We start from the raw sequence: 25,924 nt of genomic DNA on the forward strand, positions 1-25,924 counted from the left end.
TACAGGTTCAATACACAATACTCACTGTATTGTTTTCTTTTGCTATGAGCTAACCCGCCGCGTTTTTGCCTAATTTCACTATTCCTAGTATACTACAGTTACTGAAAGTATTTTCATGTTTCTTGTCATTCATTTAGCCTTAGGAATATGATTACACAATACCACTCAAAATGAGGGTTTGTGTATGTGTGTGTGTGTGTTAAGTTAGCCCTCATCACTGTCCAGGAGAAATTCTCTTTATACATTATAGCACGTTTACAGCTGCTAATATTTCGGTGGATTACCGAAGACCTTTAATCCTCTTCCGTGTACGTATATTCGGTTTTAGAATCTGTAGTTGAAGTCATTGGCCTCTGTTATCTCTGTCATTTGTACCCATTGAGGCTGACAGGGGGATGTCATTCTTACAATTAGCTCTATTGTGGCATGATAGGTAATCCACCCATTGTAACCAACGATGGACGACTTCACTATTCTACCACTGGCTCCTTTCTTCCTACTTGATGGACATCTTCTTACAAGGAGCAACCCTTTGTCAGCAATGTGGGTTTACAGGCCAAAGGGAGGGGGACGGTTGGATTAAATTGAATAGGGGAACAATTTAACGTTGATCACTTTTTTGGACGAGAGAAAACAGTTTATATATGTCATCATGATTAGCGATGGAAGTTAAAAGAGCTTAACATATTTGAGGAGAGGAACAGACAGAATAAGAGGAAGAAAAAAGAAGAAAAAAGAACGACTTGATAAATGAGATATCGTTGCTTCTCCTTGGGATGTGGGTGGTTCTTCTTGTTTGCGCATTTACAGGTTTCAAAGGACTTTTATTGATCGGGAGGTCCTTTACACAGCTAGTACTTAATGACGCGTTATATATATATATGTGTGAAGTACTTTCTAGGAAAGACTTCCCAACTAACAGATTATTTACACTTTAACAAAAACAGAGGGTCCACTTATATCAACTGAAAATTAGTAAACAATCATTTAATCAATTCATTTTTTCTACTAATCTAGAGCAAGTATCAAGTTTGACCTCTCACGATATCGGGATATATACACTGGGATTACATGTGTTAAAGGAAATTATAAGGATGTGCAAATCAAGAGGCACACTGTGTAATCATATGATGAAACCGGTACCATATACCATCACAATGGTATACAGGAGAAACCATAACGTGTGCGAAAGTTGTCAAGTTTGACAATTATTGGTACGGGATATGTTGCTGAAAAACGCCACCATAATCTGCAGTTCTGCATGTGATATCTTATCTTGTACATATTTATTTGGAAACTAAGGTGCAATGAGGCAATTTAGATAATTTAAAATTTGGAAGATTTGGAGAATGTTCACTGCTATTGAAAACAAACCCTTAGAGTAAGCCTTCAAGCAATTACGACACATTCTATAAGACAGATTATATATACTACACTGTAAAAAATGTCTGTGATATAACAGCTTTACACCGTTCATCTACTAAAATTAATCATGTTGTTAAAAAAAATTGTTGTCCATTTACAAAATGTATTGTAACAACATTTTCTGTATATGGGAACAAAATCTTCATAACAATACATCAACTGCTGTGTCGGAACAAAAGCATCAGGCTCGATCCAAGTTTTCATTATGCGGTCGAAGTGATCGCGAAAACGTTACACCAAATCTTGCATCATAAAACGAGAACCGTATTTTACATGCTGTTGGAATGATAGAAAGTAGCATATACGTTTAGTCTTACGCAATCAACGAGTTTTTTCGAAGTAGTAAAGTTAACAACTGTGTCGCAAAGTTGTAGATGACCTTTGTACACTACTTACAGTTGAATGACGCTGAGCGCGCACACCGAAGGGCCGAAACCGCTGTAATTACGGTAAGTTATGATTTCAAAGCTTTCAGTCCTTTTTAATCTAACATGAGTGCAACTATAGTGAATTGAGTCATATGAAACTGTTACTTTTTACGTAAGCATTTATTAAACGTTCGTTCGTTTGTTGGTTTGTTTGTTTTGAAATAAGCGGCAAAGCAAGTAGGCTAGGCCGACAGCACAGCTCTCTGTCGGTCCATTGTGTTCATTCTAGCACAAGATGCTATGGCAGTTCTTTGTTAGGCGAGCATATACGATGGCTTACTTCTAGCATATCGTCGTAGCTGTTTTGACAGTCATACCAAACCTAAGCTTACATTCATTCTTTCGCGGTATCGTTTCTATTGGCTATGATATAACGCAGCCTAGACACAGGTCTCCAATCAGTGTCTATGCTTTACTATACATAGATTCTCTAAGGAAACTTCTTGATATCACTTTTACTGTTTAGTTTGAAGCCCCCCGATCGGCTTACACTAAATCTTGGGGGAGTCGTGCAGTCCCCTGTCCTGAATCTTGGGGGAGTCGTGCAGTCCCCTATGGCACGCCAAATGGTAAAATTCAGAAATGAACAATCTAGGCTAGGTTTATGGTTAACAAACTCTGGTCTATCACTAAAATAGATCCTCGATCAATAAAATAGGTTTTTTTGTCTGATAAATCACGTTTTTCCAGTGATAAATCAGAATTTTACTATTACAACTTGTTTTGTTTTTCTCGCTGAATTTTGAAAACTAATTATTGGTCGGTAAAACCACTTGTTATTCCTTGTTCAATTCTGAAGGATGCTACTGCATGCAATGGGGAAACCCTGTGTGTACTATGTGCCTGTCATTTGATGCCTTGGCGTATAAACACGATATCACAAGAACCAAAGATGTTTGAACTCGAAATTTAGTATTTATAGGTATGTTTGAGTGGGAGAGGGCTTATGTGGAAGTTAACTATACAAAAAATTCCTGAAGGAAATTTCTTTGTAAAGGGAAAATGTGAGTATTGCGAGCTAGAAAAAAATTACAGGCAAAGTCTACCTCCTAGCCCTCCTCCCCCCCCCCCACCCATCCAGAACTGCCTGAGCTGCTATTTGCCCCTAGCCTACTTTAAATATCATGAACAGTTGATGTATGCACTGTTGTATGCTATACTAACCTGATCTTAGCATGAATGTGTTGATTGTGGGTGTTATGAATTATGCTAAACTGTAACCTACTTACAGTATTAACTGATAAGATTTGTCATCTGTCAATATATATGTAACCAATAGTGTTTGTTTTCCTTTCATAGGATAGGCTTCGGCTAAACCTGAGATGGAATAGTCAGGGGCACCGGATTTGTAATGTATTGTTGGAGAGCCTGACCCATTTCTGAAAGGTTTTAATTTCCATATGTTTTACTCTCTTGCAGATGGTTACTTGTTCATGTGGTGTTCACTCTGATACTGCAGCTAGGAAGGTGTGTCACTACCCGCTTCATCAAAATCAACCAAATTTTCAATTTACGTGTCATGAAGAAAGTGCAACAGAATTTTTGTAAGTTATTCAGACTATAATAAGACTATGATTGGTCTCACATATCTATGCACTAGATCATCGGGTTTCACTTTTTTCGTGGTAAAGTGCGTCACGGTGACCACTGGATTCATCCAGAGTGCAAGAGTTTCACTTGCAGGCTACTCTTGCATAATTTCTGAAAGAAATTGCTTTTAAAATTATAATCCATGGATCTTTATACTTTAAGATATTCAAGGGCATAGGAACCGGGGGACTGGGGGGCGCCAGCCCCCCCAGTGAAAAATATGGAGGGGTGGAAGTATCATTCCGCCCCCGCTTCGCAAGTCAGAAAACCCCTTTTTCATTTCCAAATGAGAAAAAAATCTCATTTGGAGCACCAAATTGCATCTAAGGTCAGGTGAAAATGCAAAATTATATACAAAATCGAGTGGGTGGGTTGAAGTGTGCTATATTGCACCAAATTGCATCTGAGGCCACCTTGAAATGCAAAAAAATTCCAAAGGAATTAGACCCCTCCCCCAGGCCGGCCATCAGTCTTCAGCCCCCCACTCAAAAGTACCTTCCTACGCCACTGAAGATATTAATAAAAAATGCTTTTGTTTTTATGTAACAGGTTGCAATCCATTTCTTAGAAACAGAATGGCAATAACAGTTGATCGGGAACCTCTGCTGTATCCTACATCCATTATTGCTGCGTTGAAGATGTTGTTCATGAGCGATTATGTGTTCAACATATGCTATCCCACAGAGGTTCAAGCAACCATGGAATACATACAGAGGTACAGTTTAAACCTAGTTTCTTGACAGATTAACAAAGGAGGTGCATTCAAACTACAGTTCCTCCATTTTGTTGAGATCCTGCAAGAAGAGCTGCAAAGTCATGTTCAGTTTGTTCAGTGCTTTATGTCAGTGTCAATGCCAACAAATGTTGTGCATGGTTGCAACATTAAATGTTTTCATTAAACTACTAGTGCACCTGTCACGGCATGCAAATTACAACAGTTTATACATAATAAAACGGATAAAAACTTTTACTTATATACATATAAATATATATATATATATATATATATATATATATATATATATATATATATATATATATATATATATATATTAATATATAAATTTTATGTGAAGTTTTACTAATTTTGGGGATACTTTTACCAAAATTAAATAAATTTAGTTTTCAAGCACTAGGATGTTTTTGGTAAACAAGGATAGATTTGACTCATGAAACTTTTTTCAAATTATTCCCTACAGAATACTGTTCGAGATTGATCCAGGGAGAGGGTCTAGGGCAAAGAAATCTTACAGATGGTGTATAAATCCGAAAGTAACTTCTCTTTATGAGCGGATGAAGGAAAGTAGAGAGTGAGATATGCAGTGAATGTGGCCAAAAGTATTAAACTACTTGGTTTAACTGCATTTAATTTTGTTTTGTTTAATGCCGTATATTTTTTGTTTAATGATACCTCCATTTCAAAAGCACTGACTCTGTGAACTATTCTGCTATAAATCACTAAATTTTACAGATTCATGTTACAATGTAACTTAAAGTTGATTTTTAAAATACTTAATAAACAGTAAGGTAATCTGCTTGCTTCAGAAGTATTTTAACCAAACATTGTATTTTCTTAAATACAAAATATGATTCTGTACAGAACAACCACATAGCTTTTTCAGTACAAGTTGGATGTAACTATATAAAAATATCCAAATTTGAGCACTGTCAAGTAGATTTTCTGATTGTTCTATAAATTGGAAAGGGTTCATTTTACCAAAAAAATATCCCAGTGTGCCTGAGCATTTCAATAGAAGTTTCATCACTTTGACATTGACCAACAATCTAACTGTTTTCTTTTTTTCTTTCTATTGATTTGGGAGTTGGTCTGATAGCAGTAAAGCTTATATTATTTCCAAGAGTAGCAACTGTACTCATTCGAAACAAAGTATTTTTACTAGAAGAAATCCTTTTAAGTACTCTAAGCATATAAATAGTATTTGAGTTTCACACTGTTAATAGCTTTTTGTTTCAGGTTCAGTTTCAATGCAACTTAAGTGGTTTCCAGGTTCATGTTATTGTTTTGTTTCTTATTTCTTTAGTATGTCATAGAGTAGTATTTTTTAGTCGTTGCTCTTTCATTCTAGACACTATCTCTTTGTAAGAGTGCTAATTACAATGGACAGCAGTATCCTTGGTAGGTTCATAAGGTAAATTAACCCCTTGCTATTCAGCATTTATCAATCTTGCTTAAATAGTATTTTACCTTTGGAAGTCTAATATCATCAGGAAAGTCCAGATTAATGTGCTGAGATAGCTTAGTAGTAGTATGATAATATCACTGTTTTTCAACGCACTGGTAGACAAATTCACACTTTATCCCTGTTTTGGAATGATATCTAAACTGTCCATGTTAGTGTAATATATTGTTACATTGTTGTTTGCAGTGCTAATTCCACATTTGCTGTATATGATGTTATCCTAAAAGTCTAAAACACCTGTCAAGATTGCATGTTGGTAAATAAAGATATATGTGTTTGGTAAATTTGACTCTCTCAATGTGTTCCTCTTGGTATAACGTTTATTTTTCATCTAAATCTCTTTCATGTACAACAAATTCCTCTCCACATAGGATTCGCCCAGGATCACAAATTACTTTACCCATATATAGCAGCTTCATTTGAATACATAATTTTTACTTTCAACCACAACTTTTTAGCGTGTATACAAACTGTTATTTGGTAAATTAACGGAAACATTCTGTCTAGAAACGAAAAAAGTTCGACCAATATACAAAAAGTATTTTGAATGTTACATCACTTTTTCCATGTTGCCACATAAAATTCTACCTGAATAAATAGAAATGAATCTGTTCCTACACAAACCGTAGTTGTGCATTTACAGTTGCTGTTGTACACTGATGAAAAAACAGATGGAAACTAATTGACAGCTTTTCTTTTGTAAATATACAGAGAAATTTTTTACAGTGTAGACATAATGTGTATACACATGTTGGACGGCCGTAGGTAATATTATCTAAGTGATGTACCGCTAACAAACTGTTTAAAACACACTATTTCCTTCAGTATGACTATACTAACGCAGTATTAGTTTAGCCCATTTGCGGTCATAATAAACGTCAAATGGCTATTTTATCTTTGTCAGCTAAGCAAACAATGAATTCTTTTTTAAACTGTCAGTAATTTTGACCTAAAATTAACACTTCACGTACAATGAATCGAACCGTATCAACACCACCTTTCGGGTACTGGTCCCACACCATAGGGGTAAAGATGTAACACCCTGCACAAAAATCTTAGACTTGAAGGAAGGAAAAAAACAAAGCTAATTAAAAAGCGACTGCAAATGCTAGATTTTTTTATTATTATCTCACCCGCAATTGGTATGCTTTGATTTTGAGAATTGAGACGCAAGCGACGCACCGAACAAAAACAGTTTCTCTTCGGCTGATCGGCTATTAGAGGCGTTAGAGCGAAGGATGCAGGTTCGATCTGGTCGCACACACTTCCAGACACTCTCAAGCATTTGCTTCGGCTCCAAATGTCTGAGTACGTGAACGAGAAACTCATTGTTGAAACCGGGCTCGTTACAACAAATCAATACGCCCAGGCGTGCTAGTATAAGGCTAACAAGTCACTATATACGATATATTTATATATATTATGTGAACTGAAGAGCACATATTATCATATAAGGGACTGGTTTTGTACTCCCGTCGCTCATAACGGGATGTTGAGCAACCAAGGCTGGTGGTACATTGTTCAAGTTGTCGGCCGGGAGTGGTGAAGGGCTGGCTCACTGGTGAAGAAAATGACAGTATCAGATGAACTTATCCCCCTGTTAAGATAATCACTGTGTGCAGGATATTGAATTGATTTATGCGCTGATTTACTTCACACACCAAAGAAAAAAGTAACAATAACGGCTTTCAATGCCGAAAGTGCGAGTTTTATCACAAAGTACTCTTTAAGATAAATGTCATAGTGTTAAAATTAAATTAGTGGGTTGTCGCTGTCCGCTGTAGTGTAATAATTAGTCAATGGGGAGAGTATGGAGGAAGCATTTGTAATGAAAAAAATGAGATGAAAGCTCAGCTCAACTGATAAATAATTCAGATTCAAGTTTTTAAGTTATGAAGGAAGATTGAAAATAGGATTCGTTGGGAACAACATATTGAGAACAGAAACAGTTAATATAATTAACTTCTAGGCCCTTTCTCTGGCCACCTGGCTAGGCGAGGACTCCCTGCCGAGCTTGATCAGGGTATGTAACGCTGTCTTGCGTCTTCATATAAGGCGTGCGAGTGGTTTATATTTCAGGTACCTTCGCAGTTATTGAGAAACACACGTCAAGATATGCCCTCATTCATTAATTTTACGAGATTCTCTTCGAATAAGGATTTTGTTTAAAGATGTTTCTTGTGACGCTGGTTCATCATCGCCACCGTCATGGAACCCAGAACTGGAAAGTTAATAATTATAAAAAAAATAATAAGATTTCATCTATAGTCTTGTGTTATTGGAACTGCTCTGTTTGGCAACCCTCATACTGATCAACACTTCGATGATACGTGTAAAATATTAGTCGTAGTAACACAAGGGAGATCAGACACGTGTGGGATTACATGAAGGAATGGCGAGGGGGGGGGGTGGGTGCGATGGCTGCTCACCCATACCAGGTTTGTGATTTATATAGGCTACACTTTACTGATAGGCAAAGAAAAACAATCGTTTTTCTCATGAAGAGATGCCATTTTGCATTTCAATATTTAAATGCATCACTTTCACACAATATTTAGATTGATAGGGCACACGGTGACGTTATTTGAACACAAAGACATGGAGCTTACATTGAAGTATTTCAAGTTCACAAGTTTGGTGTTTTTCAACCCCAGAATAAGTGAAATTGCGTCATCATACAATTATAATGAATTTCATAAATAAAACGTTTAGTTGTAACATATTTTTACATATACGAAAATGACTATATACTGTTCTACGCTGCTGATATACAGACGTCATGGGTTAACTTTATGGCAAGCAATGAATGAAAAGTGACAACGTTAGCTATTTAGTACTAAGGAACTACATGAAACACACTAGAGTTGTTACAACGTTGCTCAGTTTCCATGACACAGAAACCTAAAATAGAATGACAATTTGAATTAGTCAAATATTTGAGACATATAAAAAGAGGGAAAAATGAAGGAAGAACGATACTTATGACATTTTTACTTTAAGGGTTTATACTTAGTAGAAATGCTGGTTTATATTTTCTTGTCACTATTTAGCAGATTTTCTTTTATAGGAAAAGTATAAACACACTGAGGGCCAGAAGAAAATAAAATAGCTAACCATGACTTACGTGGTTTAATGGCTGTTTAATGCAGATTAGCGCTCGTTGAACAGCGAAGCAGATTGACAGTTCATGAAGATCGATAAATCGAATTATGTGGTTTTCTTTTCTGAGATTTTAAGATCGATTTCTTTCGATGGGTTCAAAAGTGCCACCAGTATCCGTATAGTGTTCGTTTACTAACTACTGTGTATGAACGATTTGTCTTAAAGTATAATAAAAGGCTTTCTCGGTCATGGTTATAGTCAACAGCATTTTTGTGGTTGGAATGGAAATAACTGAACAGACTTCCTTTTCGGCTCAAGTCGAATCTGTTCTATGGACTACAGGGGTGTCCGCGGGTGCATGTTCATTTCTGTATGACATGGGCGGATTTAAAGGGTTTACATTTGAAGTCAAATCTAGGTCATATCTTTAGCTCATGTCATGTTGACCTCAAAAGTTTAGCGACTGTTGAAAACAATTCCACATGCCATGTTCCCTCAGATGTAATCCTGAATTGTGGGTGAAGGTTAAATTCAACCATTGTGAATGTATCAATTAACATGACAGTGCATATACATATTGTGTTAGTCGAGGCATGGTGTCAAAGTTTGACATGGGCCGATTACTTTGATCATGGAGGTTTTTTACCTCCATGCTTTGATATATACATAACGTTCTTTTTTATTTTTTGATGGGCGGGGGGGGGGGGGGCAGGGAGCAGGGGCGGGCAGTATTTTGGGACTAAATGATATAATGATCACAATAATTGTTAGCTTGGCTAAATGGTGACGACATTAAAATTAAATCCATTAAGGTACATGATTTGCATATCTTTTGGGAGGAGGCTTTAATTGTGCAAACATTTTTTAAAGGAAAAAAACCGTAGTTGTTGCGATGTCACTTTATAGTTTGTTAATAGTCAGAAGACGACTTGGTCGCTTTGTTCCATAACTCCGAAATAATGAAAAACAAATTCTCTATAGGTTTCTTATTTTTTATTTTTACGTATCTTTCTGAGCTTTCTGCAGTTTCTGAAGAATATACTTCTCTCTTTAATGGACTCTATTCGTCTTTGCTTTGATTTTGAGAGAGTAATCAGCACAGAGTACCTGAAGCGATCACGTGAGACATCTAGTTTGCATTACACCGCAACAGAGGCCGGTAAGCACTGAACGACAAGATTATATTTGTCCCAAAAGTTTCAAACAAACCAAAACCTGAGATGAAACAATGTGACTTACTTAAATCAAATTTTTGTAAATATCATGATAATTATGAAGCCGCTAATTTTAATACAAATTATATCAAAGAGATAGCCATTTGAAGTTCAAATTGTTGTTAAAAGCTGATGCTTAATTAAGCTACTTAGACCGAGGTGAGTTGAACAATCAGGACATGTATTAAATGAGTGTCTCGTTTTTTTAATCTGTTAGAACAAATAACTTTTTCTATAGAACGGGATTCGAGTCCCGTGCGCTACCAACGGCCGTCCCGTCCATCAGGCTAGCACGTCAGGTTGAACTTATCGACTTTAAATATTAAGTGTTTCATGCTCAGGCTAGCACGTCAGGTTGAACTTATCGACTTTAAATATTAAGTATTTCATGTTTTCCTTGTCATATTTGATGACGTCAAAATGAACTTGGCTGTGATTGGCTATTCAATATACACAATAGTACGAACCTACCTGCATAAAAAAAACTCGCGTCCCGTCCATATAGATGACAGGATCATTGTATATTACCAACTTAGTTTGCTGCAGTCTGTCAGTCAAAAGCCAGAGTACTTTGCATTGGTCCCTACTATAGGTAACTATGCAGGGATTGGCGCAGGGAGCTGCTTGATCATCTACCATGTGACAGTGCAGGGAGCTGCTTGAGCATCTACCATGTGACAGTGCAGGGAGCTGCGGCTTGATCATCAATCATGTGACAGTGCAGGGAGCTGCTTGATCATCTACCATGTGACAGTGCAGGGAGCTGCTTGAGCATCTACCATGTAACAGTGCAGGGAGCTGCTTGATCATCAACCGTGTGACAGTACAGGGAGCTGCTTGATCATCTACCATGTGACAGTGCAGGGAGCTGCTTGATCATCTACCATGTGACAGTGCAGGGAGCTGCTTGATCATCTACCATGTGACAGTGCAGGGAGCTGCTTGATCATCTACTGTGTGACAGTGCAGTAAGCTGCTTGATCATCTCACATGTGAAAGTGCAGGGAGCTGCTTGATCATCTACCATGTGACAGTGCAGGGAGCTGCTTGATCATCTACCATGTGACAGTACAGGGAGCTGCTTGATCATCTACCATGTGACAGTACAGGGAGCTGCTTGATCATCTACCGTGTGACAGTGCAGGGAGCTGCTTGATCATCTACCGTGTGACAGTGCATGGAGCTGCTTGATCATCTACTGTGTGACAGTCGGCAGAGAGCTGCTTGATCATCTACCATATGACAGTGCAGGGAGCTGCTTGATCATCTACCTGCATGTGACAGTGCAGGGAGCTGATTGGTCATCTACCTGCATGTGACAGTGCAGGGAGCTGCTTGATCATCTACCGTGTGACAGTGCAGGGAGCTGCTTAATCATCTACCATGTGACAGTGCATGGAGCTGCTTGATCATCTACTGTGTGACAGTGCAGGGAGCTGCTTGATCATCTACCATGTGACAGTGCATGGAGCTGCTTGATCATCTACTGTGTGACAGTCGGCAGGAAGCTTCTTGATCACATACCATGTGAAAGTCGACAGAGAGCTGCTTGATCATCTACCATGTGACAGTACAGGGAGCTGTTTGATGATCTATCATGTGACAGTGCAGAGAGCTGTTTGATGATCTACCATGTGACAGTGCAGGGAGCTGCTTGATCATCTACCATGTGACAGTGCAGGGAGCTGCTTGATCATCTACCGTGTGACAGTGCAGGGAGCTGCTTGATCATCTACCGTGTGACAGTGCAGGGAGCTGCTTGATCATATACCATGTGACAGTTTCATTTTGAATGAGAGTAAAAAGGACTTGTGATCCTTTCCCCGTTTTAGCCAATGGTTTCTTTACTCTTTCAAACTCCATTCATATTTTTATCATTTTTTGGGTCAGTTTATGTTCATGATTGACTTAGAAATATGGATGGTGTTAGATATAAACAGTCGAAACTGATCCCGTATTGCCAATCACGCAGATTAAATAATTTTTATAAGTAGTATATGTGTTTTACACACAACCGTATAACAAGGTCTATATAATAAATATAGCACAAGTTCATTACGACGCACTCGACCATATGTTGAAGATTATGTTTATTGCATTGGCCTTACATCTGTTAGGGGCTGTTTAACGTGTGGTGGTTATAATTGTTTTGTATACTATTGGGTATATTTTTTATTCATTTTCATTGAAACAGAAATAATTTTTACACTGTCTAACTCCCCTGGGGATATGTTAAGGACTAAAGTTTTGGGTGATTAGCATTTCAAGGGACAACAAATAAATTGAACGCTTTTATAGCTATTTTACAGCATGTCAAACAAATTCGAAAGCTGCAGAGGTATTAAATCCATTTAGTTGACAACGTGCCCTTGTATAATGCAGTTCCATACATAAACATCCAGTATAGCTCAGTTGCTTTAATTTGAAAGACACGGTTAGAAAAAATAGTATATTTACCACTTATATCTAAACTTTAAGATACTGCTGAAACGCGTGAATCCAGGGGTATGGAAGTGTACAACACCCCCTTTTACACTCCCCACACGACCATCACCACCGCCACCGCCACAAAAATTAAAGGGGTTATTAGCAAACCCTTCCGTGTAGCCATTTAGTTTAGACAAACTATATAGCCTAAATATATCTCAAACTGCCTGACACCGCCTCCTTTTATAAAATGCTAAATCCGTACCTGTCCCTGGCTGAAAATAGTTACACTGGACACTAATTCCAATCCCGTCCCAGACAGCGCCGATTCAATCTATTGAGTGGAAGTTTCCATCTCTCGTCTTGAGTCTATTTACAACGGACTCATAGTTAAAGGGTTGTTCCGGTGGCAAATAATGTGAAACTTGTTTGGAAGAGAAAGAAACATTCTTCACTATTATAGCTGAAAACTCAGCCTCCATTTCAATATCTTCTTCTTAACTTTAGATTCTATAACTGTAAGGGTAAACTCGGTTTACCAGATAAAGCTGTTCTTAATCCCAGGATCATGTAGACTGTAATGTGATTATTTTTGCAATAGCTTTTCTTTTCTTTCAAAATGTTGTTGATTTATCCTAGAGTTGTGACGTTTTATAATGTTAACATATCGTTGACACCATTCTCTTCATTAAGCTATTTAGAAGTCCCATGAAAATACTATATGTAAATTACATTAATTTCCTTGGTGGATGAGAGAAATTGAGTATTTTAGAGAAAAACAAAGACTTTTTAGCTGAATTACCCTGATGTAACTAATTCATAAAATTTAACCAAGTTTTTTCCAAATTTTTATCTCCACTTTTACATACAAAATGCTACCAGGATACGATTTCACAGCGGCACGCATTCGCAAGTTTTTAACTTGTAAACTACTCAACGTATTGCGTTAAGTCTATATCCCCCCCCCCCACCCCACTCAATACTTGCCAAGCTAAAAAGGGCCCAACAGATAATCAAATAATATTAAAGATACAATTAACTTTTTAATTTGATAATATTAAAATTGAATATTACTCAATGGCTTTCACACAGACTTTATTTAATATAAATATATTAACAGGTATACCTGTTTTAATAGTCTTCACGCATATCCCCAAGACTTCAAGGCGCTAACCCATCACACCCACGTGACACTTTACGTTTGAAGCATCCATTGCAACCTTCATAATCATATCTCGGCAGAGGCCGTCCACCCATCCCTTAAGCTACCACCCCTCCCCCCCCCCCAATTAAAAAAAAATATCCCACTGTAGGACCCTTTGTCTCCCTTCAAGGTGTCTGACTTGTTTTAAGCCAATAAAAGCAATTTCACCTGGTTTTGTCTATAGTCCTCCCCCCCCCCCCCTTCATATATATAGTAATAATAGTTCATATTTTAAATAACAACATAAACTGGGCACGGGATACTTTATGGCGGTTAACGTGAAAAAGTTAACAAGTTGAGGCTTTAATAAGTCGATATAAGCTGGAATTTAAGATAAACAAACTTTTGTAAAAAAATGCGTTTTAAAATTCATCGTGAGCTATTCTGTTTTTTTTTTCTCCTATTTTTTTTATATACCTTTAAACTCTTTTCTTTTTCTACGCTTTGTTTTCTTTGGAGAGGTTCATTTTTATCGTGACAATTCCAAAGGTGATAGATATAATAGTATTTAACTTGAGTACTAGTCAGTTATTTTGATTGCAGAATAAAGGAAAACGAATTATGTTAAACAAGTAAAGAGGGAGAATAGCACGAAAGCAATGGAGAAAATATAGAAAAAAATATATACACTTTTATTGAACAGAAATATTTAAACAAGGTTTTCAATGGGCTCGGTATTTCCGAAAGCTTGTACAGATTAAATATCTGTCTGGAAAAGGCATACACGCGAATAGCGGCGACAATAAAAGAACCGTTCTCTATAGCTAACACCTTCTTTTAATCTGCGCTTAAGCGTGAAATTTTTCCCAATCAATCTACTGGTGTGTTCTTGAACCCGTCCTGATCCTATTTTACTTGTTTAATCACCTTTGGCAGAGTTACGAATTTTGGGCAAATGCAGAACAAAGGATCACTTACGGGTGATTAGCGTTAGGCGCCGTAGGGGCGGGAGAACGCCATAGGTTTCCATTCACCAAAATTTAAACAAGTTTGTCAAATTCTATTTGTTTTCCAGTTTGGAATAGTGCGAAGACTCGGGACCCCACCAAGAAACTATCAGTAGGATTATGATATTACTACCACCAACTGTTCAAACATTTAGAGTGTGTATATTAATTGGGGGTAATAATGTAAATAGATTACCCTTCCCACTTTAACCAGACCCTTATAGCGAGCCTTAGGCGGGTGTCATGCAATAAGGTTAATCCTCTGACTTTCATGTCAACTGGGGGGGGGGTTCCTTTTCTCATAGATTGCAATATTTGCATAAAAGAGAGGATGTTTGACGCATGCGCAATGTGCCTGATTATGGCACTCAATTTAACAAAGTGCACACATACGAAATGTTCTCCAAAAGTTTAGCTCCAAAGAATGTACCCAAACGTGACACATTGATAAAAAAGTGAGTAATTGTGACACGTGGTACTACAGGGAATTAAAGCAAAAGGGTATATGCGATGTTAAAGAGGGGATGAATACAACCCTAAATAGCCGCTTATCACTCATTCCCCCAAATTCCATATTTTGTATTATAGTGTATTTATAGTGTATTTTGTATTATATAGTGTATGCAGATACTTTCGTTCTATAACTGTTGCATATTTCATATTCACATTCCGATATCATTAAACAGCTTGTCGAGTCAGTAAATGGTGTTGTATTTGCGGATTACATAGTAAATTATATGGAAATAATTTAATACTTTACATGTTATTCTCTATTTGTAGTGGCATGTATTACGGTAATACTGATATTAAGAGTTGTCTGGGCGACGCAACATATATAATCCAGCCAGTCAGTGGGACAATATTAGCTTGAATAATTTAGTTTGTAATATATCTATTTCGCTTAAAATTACAGTGAGAAATTCTCCACTAGTAGAGAAGAGCTATTATTATTATTTATTTTTATTACTATTATTATTATTATTTTGTATTAGTTTGTATTATTTTGTATTATCATATACAACCACGATAAAGAGGAAATGCACATTTTTTCTTATTACTTTTTCCATAAGATAATCTTTCAAATTTGATTTTGTCGAAAAGAAATACGCTGGAGTTGTTCTCCTTTCTATATCACAGGGGTGATTGATTCTATATTTGTCATAATATTTCATTTTTTTTTCTTTCCTAAGCACGTTTTGACACATAAAAGTGACAACTCCGCACCGCTGCAACAACTCAAACCCAAAACAGATCTTTTGTCGAAACACTGTTTCGGCTCAAAGAATCGATACATGTTTGCAACTTTCAAAGCCAATATCTTAAGTCTTAAAAGGCATGTATGAAAAATCGATAAAAAGTCCTCTTCCAATCTCTTTCATGGCTGACTTCTGTCTAAAAAGCTAAAAAGTTCATGTGCCCTTGGAAGATAATAATAGTCCCGTGCTCCTTGCTTGTACGTCACACACGTCCCAAAGTCGGTATTTGAAAGCCTGATTCCAGGACCCGGTTGTTCTCAATGTAATATATTTTACACCTCTCCTGCAGACGGTCAAATTCTTCTAAAGTACAGAAACCTTTGTTGGCAAAACAAGCTGACGAGTAGAAGTTGACGCATTATAGCACTCACAGCTGGTGTGCTAACTTCGACATGACTTCATCACCGTGACCAGAATAAACTATTAAGCATATGCTAGATTTAGCTACATTAAAAAATATATTTGATTCCTGCACGGTAACTGTGAAATCAACGCGTTGTTCACTCGTATTATCGTCTCAGACGAAGTAAAAAAAAAAATTGCAACTTGGAAACAAAATGAATGGCATATAAACGACTCCATTGACATTTAAATTTTTATTTTGAAAAGTTTTAAAAAGCCAATATGCCAAATGGGCGCAACCACGTAGACGGTAGCTTCTTTGATTTTTCGATTCCCCCCGAAATGTATAAAATTTCACACTTTGAGGCTTATACTTGGCTGTTAATAGTGACACTCTCTTATCGAATGGCGAAGGCTCTCTGTATATATGCGGTCTGTTGACGGTTCGATGTGTGTTTAGAAATGTGCCGATACGTAGGGTGAATTCAAAAGCACCACGCTTCGACCAGCTACCGATATCGATTAATACGCGGGGCTCAGTGTAAGTTCAGGATACAGCATTGACATTAATCAGAAAATCATGCAGTTAGGCTGATTATATTAAAATTCTGTTTGTTTTATGTTTGGATCAGAGAGAATAACAAGAACATTTTTTTTATCTACAGCTTTAAATGATCCTCAAATCCCAAACTTAATCATTAACGTGTGTAACAGAGATTGATATTAGCGCCAATAAACAGCGGGAAAAGAACTTGATAGTGATTGACTCTTGCAAGTGAAAAATATTAGTTTGATGTTTATTCTTGTCAGTACAATAACTCTTTCAAAATGGATCAAAAATGGCACAAAGTCAGTGAAGACTCTACATGGTTAAAGATATTCCTTTCTTAATTTATTTCCTGGGTTCATTTATTACTGGTCACATGGTATGCGCAAGTTGTTGTTGTTAATACAGTATGGAGTGTTATATTGTTGACATTTACATTATTTCATTAACGGCAATACAGTTCCATATAATGAAAAATGAAATGTTTGTAGCACTGTATAGCGTAACACGTAACAAAAAACATGCAGTCTCCTTACATGCAACTAATGGAGTTCTTTATACCATTTGTCGTGGGAAGGGGGCATTGAGAGGGCGAGGGGTGAGGGCAGGGGAATTGTTTCGTAAGAGATCATAAGCCAAGATATTGGGGTGATTATAGGTCTCCTCTCAGTTCCTGTACATCTGGTTTAGGTCGACAATATCTTCACATTCTTAGTTTTTTTACCAATTGTATCGATGAAGTATTCAATCAACCATCAAGTTCAATTAAATTCTTCATCGTATTTCGCTTCGTCTAATTTATACCGACTCATCACTTATGATTTAATATGACGTATGGTTTTATTGGTAGATAATATGTATAATGTTGGCGTGCTTATTTTTGTAAGATATTATCATTGCCTCATATATTACCATACATGCGATAAAATATATATATTTAATAATAATAATTTTTGGCAGAGATATATGAAAACAAACCATAGGCAATCATTTCGGGGAAAAAATCATTTCAGAAGACTTCGAACAAGTATGTTATTGGCTGTATGTTATTGCTATGAGAGCACCATAATGACATACACGGAATGCATTATTGGGACATTCTTGCATGATACCTTCATACATTGACCTTAGTATAGCACGGTATGGCAGGGTTGCTATACCCGAAGAGACTTTCCGATGTAATCAAGGCACCAACTTTACGGTATTTTGGGAAATATTTGGACCTTGTTGCATAAAGAAACAGTTGCCTATTAGTGGAACTATAGTTTACAATCCTTGTTCAACATATGCATATAATAATACGTTGTATAGGAAGGCCAGGCCAATGGTTTAAATTATGCAAAGATCTACGCCAATTATGTTGTATCCCACAGCATTAACCTACAGTAATAAAACAAAGTGAATAAAGCACGTGCGTTGAAGTGTTGTGGAGAAACACAATGTACAATAGACCCATATACAACATCATCAAAAGCACAAAGTAGGTTAATGTCCTATATAACACCGCCGACATTGTATTCATACTTTCATGCAATGCTTGCATATTTCCAGCTAAATCCTGTGTTTATTCGATAGTTTCAGTTCCCAACATGCACACTATATAACGCTAGAGTACTTCGCTATACATTGTCTCAGTACACTCTAAGTAATATATACTGTTTCATATTAACGGCAGGAAGTGTGAATTCCCTACCGTTTAACACCCTCTATCCTTTTAGTGTACCACCTTTCTATCACAATCGCCATTCTTGCCTACCGTTGTAAGTCAATGCATCTCATCAAACCTTGACAGGTTTCATAGCGGTTCTTTTCCTGCCCGCGGGGGGAAATTGAAATCGACCCATGCGGAGCGCGCCGGTAGGCCATCCAGGAGCGTCCCCTTTATGAAATGAGACCCCAGGCATGTTTATTATCATTACACACAAACCTTTAGCAACGTATGTTTACAGTGTATGCTGTCACATCTTGGGAAATTATACCCAGTGAGAGAACGCTTGAGTATTATTACCTGTTCTTCTATATGGATTGCTCAAGGCGATTAACGTTTAACTTATACGGGAACATGCATGGAAAAAATTGAGGGCAAAAAAGGAACATCCAGAATATAGAAAGTGGATGAAGAAGTATTATGGACTCACAGTTTATTTATGTCGATAAGTAGCAAGCAAGCCGGGCTCCGAAAGATTTAATACAGGCCATACGTTCTACGGTAAGCCTAATAAAGTTTTATCATTTTAGTGGGTCATGTCATGGAATGCGGTGTGATATTTAAGGCGATCATCGATTAACGTTTATATTTTTATGAGTTGAGTTGAGTCGACAACAGAGTGACAGAGAGATAGTGTGTGTATATATGTTGACAATTGAATTCAGAAATACCTTGGCCATCCAGTTTGTAATATACAAACTCGTTATAACATTGCATATTTATTTTATTTTTTCTTCTTCGCAGTACCAACCGCAGTATCAACATCTTGGGCAACAATATGGAAGCTGTTAGTGAACATTATCATGGTTATATACCAGTTTAGTCAAGTAAAAAAGGGTGTGCTATTTGTGCCTTCTTTAAACCAGTCACATCTATATGTAAAACTGTAAGGGAAGACCTCGTCATGTTATCTTCAAATAGATAACTTTTATAAGTGTTACAATTGGTGAATAATAAGGCATTAACCCACTTCTACCTACCCGGATGTTATCGGTGTCATTTCACCGAAAGTGAAACATTAAATGAACATCATGAGCAATGTATAGCAACTCCATAAAGGTTTAAATAAACCGCGTGTACATACACATGGATAAATGTATTAGAACATATATATAAACATAGCCTATCTATCACAACATCATCACAGCGGGGCACTATTGGCGTTCCATAAGTATGAACCATCGTTACACAAATACGCCGTGACTATACAACGTATTATTGATATTTAAGTAGGCCTACTTGTTGAATCAGTATGGAATTGCTAAATTGCTCATCCAGTTTACCAAACCGCCCGAACACGGTTCCTTTTTTTTTTATCGTCATCCGGGTAACCAACACCACACTACGTAAAAGAGTGACATTAATACGGATGTTTCTACTTCTATTCGAAGGAGCGGATTGGAAGGGCAACTGATGCCCCGGGTACTGGCTTCATCAACTTTGTGAAAACAATTCTTTGGTGCTTTTGGCTCAAAATTATCGCATCGTTCCTCACCCTCGATTTGTAGGAAAGCATAAAGAATTAGCTGATAGATTGCTGTAAGGCAAAGTATAACCTGGCAAGGTAAATGTAACTCAAGACTAGCAATCTAACTTCCAAGGACCTCATGTGTAATTGATTAAGAAATGTAACATTACAGCTGATGGTGTAAAGAACACAACCAAGCTGTCATTAAAACTGACATTTAGGTATTGTCCGAGAATACCGCTGAAAGGAGTGATATAGTTTCACTTCCTCGAAGATAACAACAGAAAGTCATATAGCCTGGATAAAATTAACGAATAGCAGTTTAGCGTCGTAGTTGGTGTCATCAAAGAAAGATAAGTCCCCTTGCCCTTCCCCATCTCCGTTTCCCCTTGCTACCTTTGGTGATAGATGGATTCACTTCTAATAAACAGAAAACAATACAAGATTGGGGGATCCCCAAATTAAATTAATTGCGATCACATTGTTAAATGCAAGCACCGGGTTTTGCATTAATATTTCAAAGTAAATTATATATATATATATATATATATATATATATATATATATATATATATATATATTCAGTTAATGGCGGGAAGATTTTTATTATGAATAATTTAACCGCAAATGCAAATCTGTTAAAATTTCTTAAATTGAGCCTTTAAACAGCATTCTTGAGATTTAACATAATTTAATGGTGAACATCCTGCAAACCTTAATAGCCATAGAAAAATGACTAGCGCACAATTTTCTCTCTCTTTTTTGTTGTTGTCTTGGATTATGACGTATCGGGATTACCGTTTTGCTTAAACGTATCCTTTGGGCTGCGATGCAGTTACTTAGTGAATGTGATAACAAGGTGCGAAACAGGTGTGAAGATGTGAACTCGTGGGACGTATAGTATAGTATATAGTTTAGTATGGAACAACACTTGAATTGTACAAACTAAAGTAAAAGACATCGGCGGAATGAAATACACCGGACTGTTTAGCTTCAACCTCAGCTGGTTTAGAAATAATTAATAATTTGTTTGACCTCAACTTAAAATTAAATTATCTTTTGGAAACAAACGTAAGATTTCAAGTCGACGTTATGACGAGTGTTATTTTTCTGTTAAGTCATCTAGTCTAAGGGCACCCTCCATAATGCTAGCAGACACTTTCGTGGTAACAGAGAAACAGGAGTTACAATTTGGCCATCGTGTGACCATTATTGGTATGTCTGGCATATTTTGAAGCAATGCAATGAACATTTACATTCCCCAAGAAAATATGAAAACAAAATACAAAAGGGTAACTGACAGATATCACAAATTAATAACCTCTGTCCGGCATGACTTCGGCACCAAAATTTCTCCTAAATCAACCCAAATATTTCTTAGCTGTTCAATTTCGGGAGGTGTGGACGGGTGAGTTGAAGTGGGGCGGGGAGGGGAGTGGAGGGGTAAGAGGGTGTGTTTTACAGGCACCTCTGCTGCCATGTATGACAGAGATGGTGTCTGGGTCTGCTTAGTGGCTGCACAAAACTTGACCTTTCAAACTTGGCTGCCATACTTGAACTCTGCTTGACCACATCATCAGCCCCGATTATCATTTAAAGATGTTATGTCGTCTCAGCGGAATCCAACAATAATGTATGCCGGATTTTGCGTGACGTCACAGCTTTCTCTTTTCTGAAAGTTTGATTGAGAGTCGATAGTAGTTAAAATATAGATAGGAAAAACCAAAACCAGAAATACAGTAACTATGGAAACAACGTATTGTGCAAAATATGGTGTCTGGCTTCATCATTTTTAGCAATATAAAATTGCTGATTCAGCAATATATAACTGCCGATTCCTCATATTCAAGGACCAACGTATACGTGCAAAAAAACAAACTTTCATGGTGATAGTGATACTTGAATGTTTTTTTCAGCTCGTCAAGGGGTCCTACATCCGTTCTTAACTTAGGCACGGTTAATTGGAGGGTTTATTTAAGTATAACTATGATTATAGTCAATGTGTTATCTATATGCGGATTCCCTATGATAAACAAGACATCTATAAGTTAGTACGGATTACTACTGTAATAGGCATACATGATAATCTATCACATAGTAACATACAAGCTCAGCTCGCACATGATCGTATGACGGTTGCAGTGTTAATATCTTAGGACATTCAGAAGCTGCTTACTACCGGATAAGATAGAACTACCTGGCAGGGTGCCGCATTGTAAATAACAAACCACTTCAAGTATCGTATATGTTTATTCCTGCCAATACGTGAAACGTTTGGGTTGGATTACAACGGTTGTGGTAATTATACACGGAAGGAGAACTTCCTAAGTCAATGTTCTTTGTTCTCTGCACTCTTGTAACAAAAGTAAGACTTTTCGACCCATAAAACTGTTATAGTTTGATATTACGACCTAAATTCACTGATATTTAACATGCCATGTATACTGTACTATTCATAGCCCGGCATATAAGGGCATCCGTATAAACAACCGCCGGCCGTGTGGAAGGGGGGTGGGGCGGGTGGAGGCTGGGGTATATATATATATATATATATATATACATGTGGACTAATATCGTTCAAAATTTACAACTGTCCTTCTGATGCATTGCGTGACCTTCTTTTAAATTGTCCGATATAGTAACCTCAATATGCCAATTACTTACTAGCTAGGCTATTACTAAGTAATGGCGTGTACTTTCACATATAGCATCTTGACCGTCGTAATTATGGTCCCTAATTGTGTTAGATATTAATTGGTGAACTATTTCCAAATCTTGTTTGTAGAGGACGGAGTGTGTTACCGGTAACGTCAGGTTTGTGCTCTCGTTATGTAACTGCGATCGGAATCAAGTACCTCTCGTGTCCAACTTAACAGCTCTGAGCGACTTAAAAGTAACAATGTAGAAACCCATCTCATTTAATCATTCAGTTATTCCGCTCATACTTTTATCGAGGAGGACCGATCATAAATTCATAAAACATAAAAAATGAGTCATAATATTGCATTTTTTGTGTGATGTTGAAAAGAGGAATGTACTGCCGGAGGGACTGAGTGATATAATTCTTCCCCAATTGGAATTAAAAGGGAATCCCCCGACTGACGATGGAGGTGGGGTGATCCCCTACCCACCCCACCCACCCGTCGCCCGCCAATAGGCTGGGAGGGGGTGGTGTCAACAAACAGCACAATCTGGGTATACCTTTAGCATTTCCTGGAGCCAACAAATATACCTTTCTCAAATGTCGTAGAATATACAGTACCTACTGAAACAAGGATATAAATAGTTCATAACTTTCATTGCTTTTCTAATGTGTCGTATATAATGAGGCTGAGGATAGTTCACACCTTTCATTGCATGCTTTTCTATTGTGTTGCATATAATGAGGCTGAGGATAGTTCATACCTTGCATGGCTTTTCTAATATGTTGCGTATAATGAGGCTGAGGATAGTTCACACCTTTCATTGCATGCTTTTCTAATGTGTTACATATAATGAGGCTGAGGATAGTTCATACCGTTCATTGCTTTTCTATTGTGTTGCCTCATATAATGAGGCTGAGGATAGTTCACACCTTACATTGCATGCTTTTCTATTGTGTTGCATATAATGAGGCTGAGGATAGTTCATACCTTTCATTGCTTTTCTATTGTGTTGCATTTATTGAGGCTGAGGATAGTTCATACCTTTCATTGCTTTTCTATTGTGTTGCCTCATATAATGAGGCTGAGGATAGTTCATACCTTGCATGGCTTTTCTAATATGTTGCATATAATGAGGCTGAGGATAGTTCATACCTTTCATTGCATGCTTTTCTATTGTGTTATATATAATGAGGCTGAGGATAGTTCATACCTTGCATGGCTTTTCTATTGTGTTGCATATAATGAGGCTGAGGATAGTTCACACCTTTCATTGCATGCTTTTCTATTGTGTTATATATAATGAGGTTGAGGATAGTTCATACCTTTCATTGCTTTTCTATTGTGTTGCATTTATTGAGGCTGAGGATAGTTCATACCTTTCATTGCTTTTCTATTGTGTTGCCTCATAAAATGAGGCTGAGGATAGTTCATACCTTGCATGGCTTTTCTAATATGTTGCATATAATGAGGCTGAGGATAGTTCATACCTTTCATTGCATGCTTTTCTATTGTGTTATATATAATGAGGTTGAGGATAGTTCATACCTTTCATTGCTTTTCTATTGTGTTGCATTTATTGAGGCTGAGGATAGTTCATACCTTTCACAAAGTACAATTGCAGTTCGTGACAGCACTCTTTACCTGTGTTATATAGTTCACGGGTCTTCTCTAGTTTTTTTCTTTTCCTTCTTTCTTTCTTTTCCGGAAGCTGCCAAGGTAAAGGTACATACTACACGAGGTTCGGAAATAATAAATTGTATGACCCGAATAATCCGATTAAATAACACTCCAAACGAAGTCAGAGCGTAGAACGTATACTAACTTATTTCATAAAGCATAGTCGATTTTGACCTCATTACGATTTACGTGTAACCTACAAATCTAGTTAAACAAGTTTGCTAGTAATAAGTTCCTAATTATGAACTATCAACTTAGACCGCTGTTGTCGATTGTTGACACAAAACGAATCACTACAACATCTTTTGCGTTACTTTCCGGGGAATTTTGAATGATATATTTGACACCAAAAATTTATTTAAAACAATTTAGTTCATTAGCTTTACTGGTCAAGTTGAAATCCAGAGGAATGAAGTGTAGATCATTTCATTTTTCCCGAGATTATTGCTAACATAAAAAATGTGTACAAGTTGAATGTCGTCGTGATGAATTACTCGTTATCGAACGAGTATTTGATGGATACATTAAAAATATGTCTTTCGTTTGATCATGAAATAATCTTATTGTCAGGAAGACTCGAGAGGTGGGTAGTGAAATCGTGGGAAATCGTTCACCAAACGCAAACAAAATCTATTATTAGATTCGTCCTAAATTTGAAGTCACTTTCTGAATGTTTTACTAATAGGCCTATATAGACGAATTGATGAAATCATGCGGGGAACAAACTGCACACTGCATGTTCGTTAAAGATAATATAATTCAGATGTGGTGGTAAATAGTTATATTATATATATATATATATATATATATATATATATATATATATATATATACATATACATATATATATATACTTTCAATTTGTACTTTTGCTAATATATATATATATATATATATATATATCTATATCTATATATATATATATATATATACTTTCAATTTGTACTTTTGCTAATATATATATATATATATATATACATATATATATCTATATCTATCTATCTATCTATCTATCTATCTATCTATCTATCTATCTATCTATCTATCTATCTATCTATCTATCTATCTATCTATCTATCTATCTATCTATCTATCTATCTATCTATCTATCTATCTATCTATCTATCTATCTATCTATCTATCTATCTATCTATCTATCTATCTATCTATCTATCTATCTATCTATCTATCTATCTATCTATCTATCTATCTATCTATCTATCTATCTATCTATCTATCTATCTATCTATCTATCTATCTATCTATCTATCTATATATATATATATATATATATACATATTTAAGCCAAAAATACAAATAGATTTATAGTACAAAGATCTTGTCTCTCCTGATGGTACATGACTCTGACAACCTCGAAATTTGATCCAAACAAATTATTTCGTTTGTAGTATCTTACAGGGACTCGTTTGAAGCCTAACCACTAATGTCAAAGGTCATCATTTAGTCATCCTTTGATTTCACTGTTGTTGAAGTACATACAATGTTGGATGGCCTCGCTGTTTGCTTCAATATCGATCTAGCCTCGACAAGCAGTGACAGGTGAACCATCGCTGCTGAACTTTTTTGCCTCTGCGCTTCTTATTCTTTTTACTTCTTTCGTGCAACTGATCTTTATACGATATGACACAAGATCGGTTGATAACAACCTCTAGTTTTGATTAAAATATGCCTACCTCTGACAGGTGAGGGAAGCCCACTTCTTCTCAAAGTCGCTATAGCCCT

General features: G+C 36.7%; 1 long non-coding RNA gene across 5 annotated transcripts; it reads left to right on the forward strand.

Annotated features, from left to right (window-relative positions):
- The first annotated feature begins 1,212 nt into the window (after nucleotides 1-1,212).
- On the forward strand, nucleotides 1,213-5,924 carry LOC139974912 (uncharacterized). 5 transcript variants are annotated; one of them, XR_011795592.1, is made up of 5 exons: nucleotides 1,231-1,874; nucleotides 2,320-2,422; nucleotides 3,273-3,397; nucleotides 3,993-4,158; nucleotides 4,643-5,921. It is a non-coding gene; the product is annotated as an uncharacterized lncRNA (long non-coding RNA). The 5 variants fall into 5 exon arrangements; XR_011795591.1 differs by having other exon boundaries at nucleotides 1,213-1,874; nucleotides 2,320-3,397; nucleotides 4,643-5,924; XR_011795590.1 differs by having other exon boundaries at nucleotides 1,241-2,422; nucleotides 4,643-5,920.
- The last annotated feature ends 20,000 nt before the right edge of the window (nucleotides 5,925-25,924 follow it).

This window comes from Apostichopus japonicus, chromosome 10 (genome assembly GCF_037975245.1).
Source record: "Apostichopus japonicus isolate 1M-3 chromosome 10, ASM3797524v1, whole genome shotgun sequence".
NCBI classification, from domain to species: domain Eukaryota; kingdom Metazoa; phylum Echinodermata; class Holothuroidea; order Aspidochirotida; family Stichopodidae; genus Apostichopus; species Apostichopus japonicus.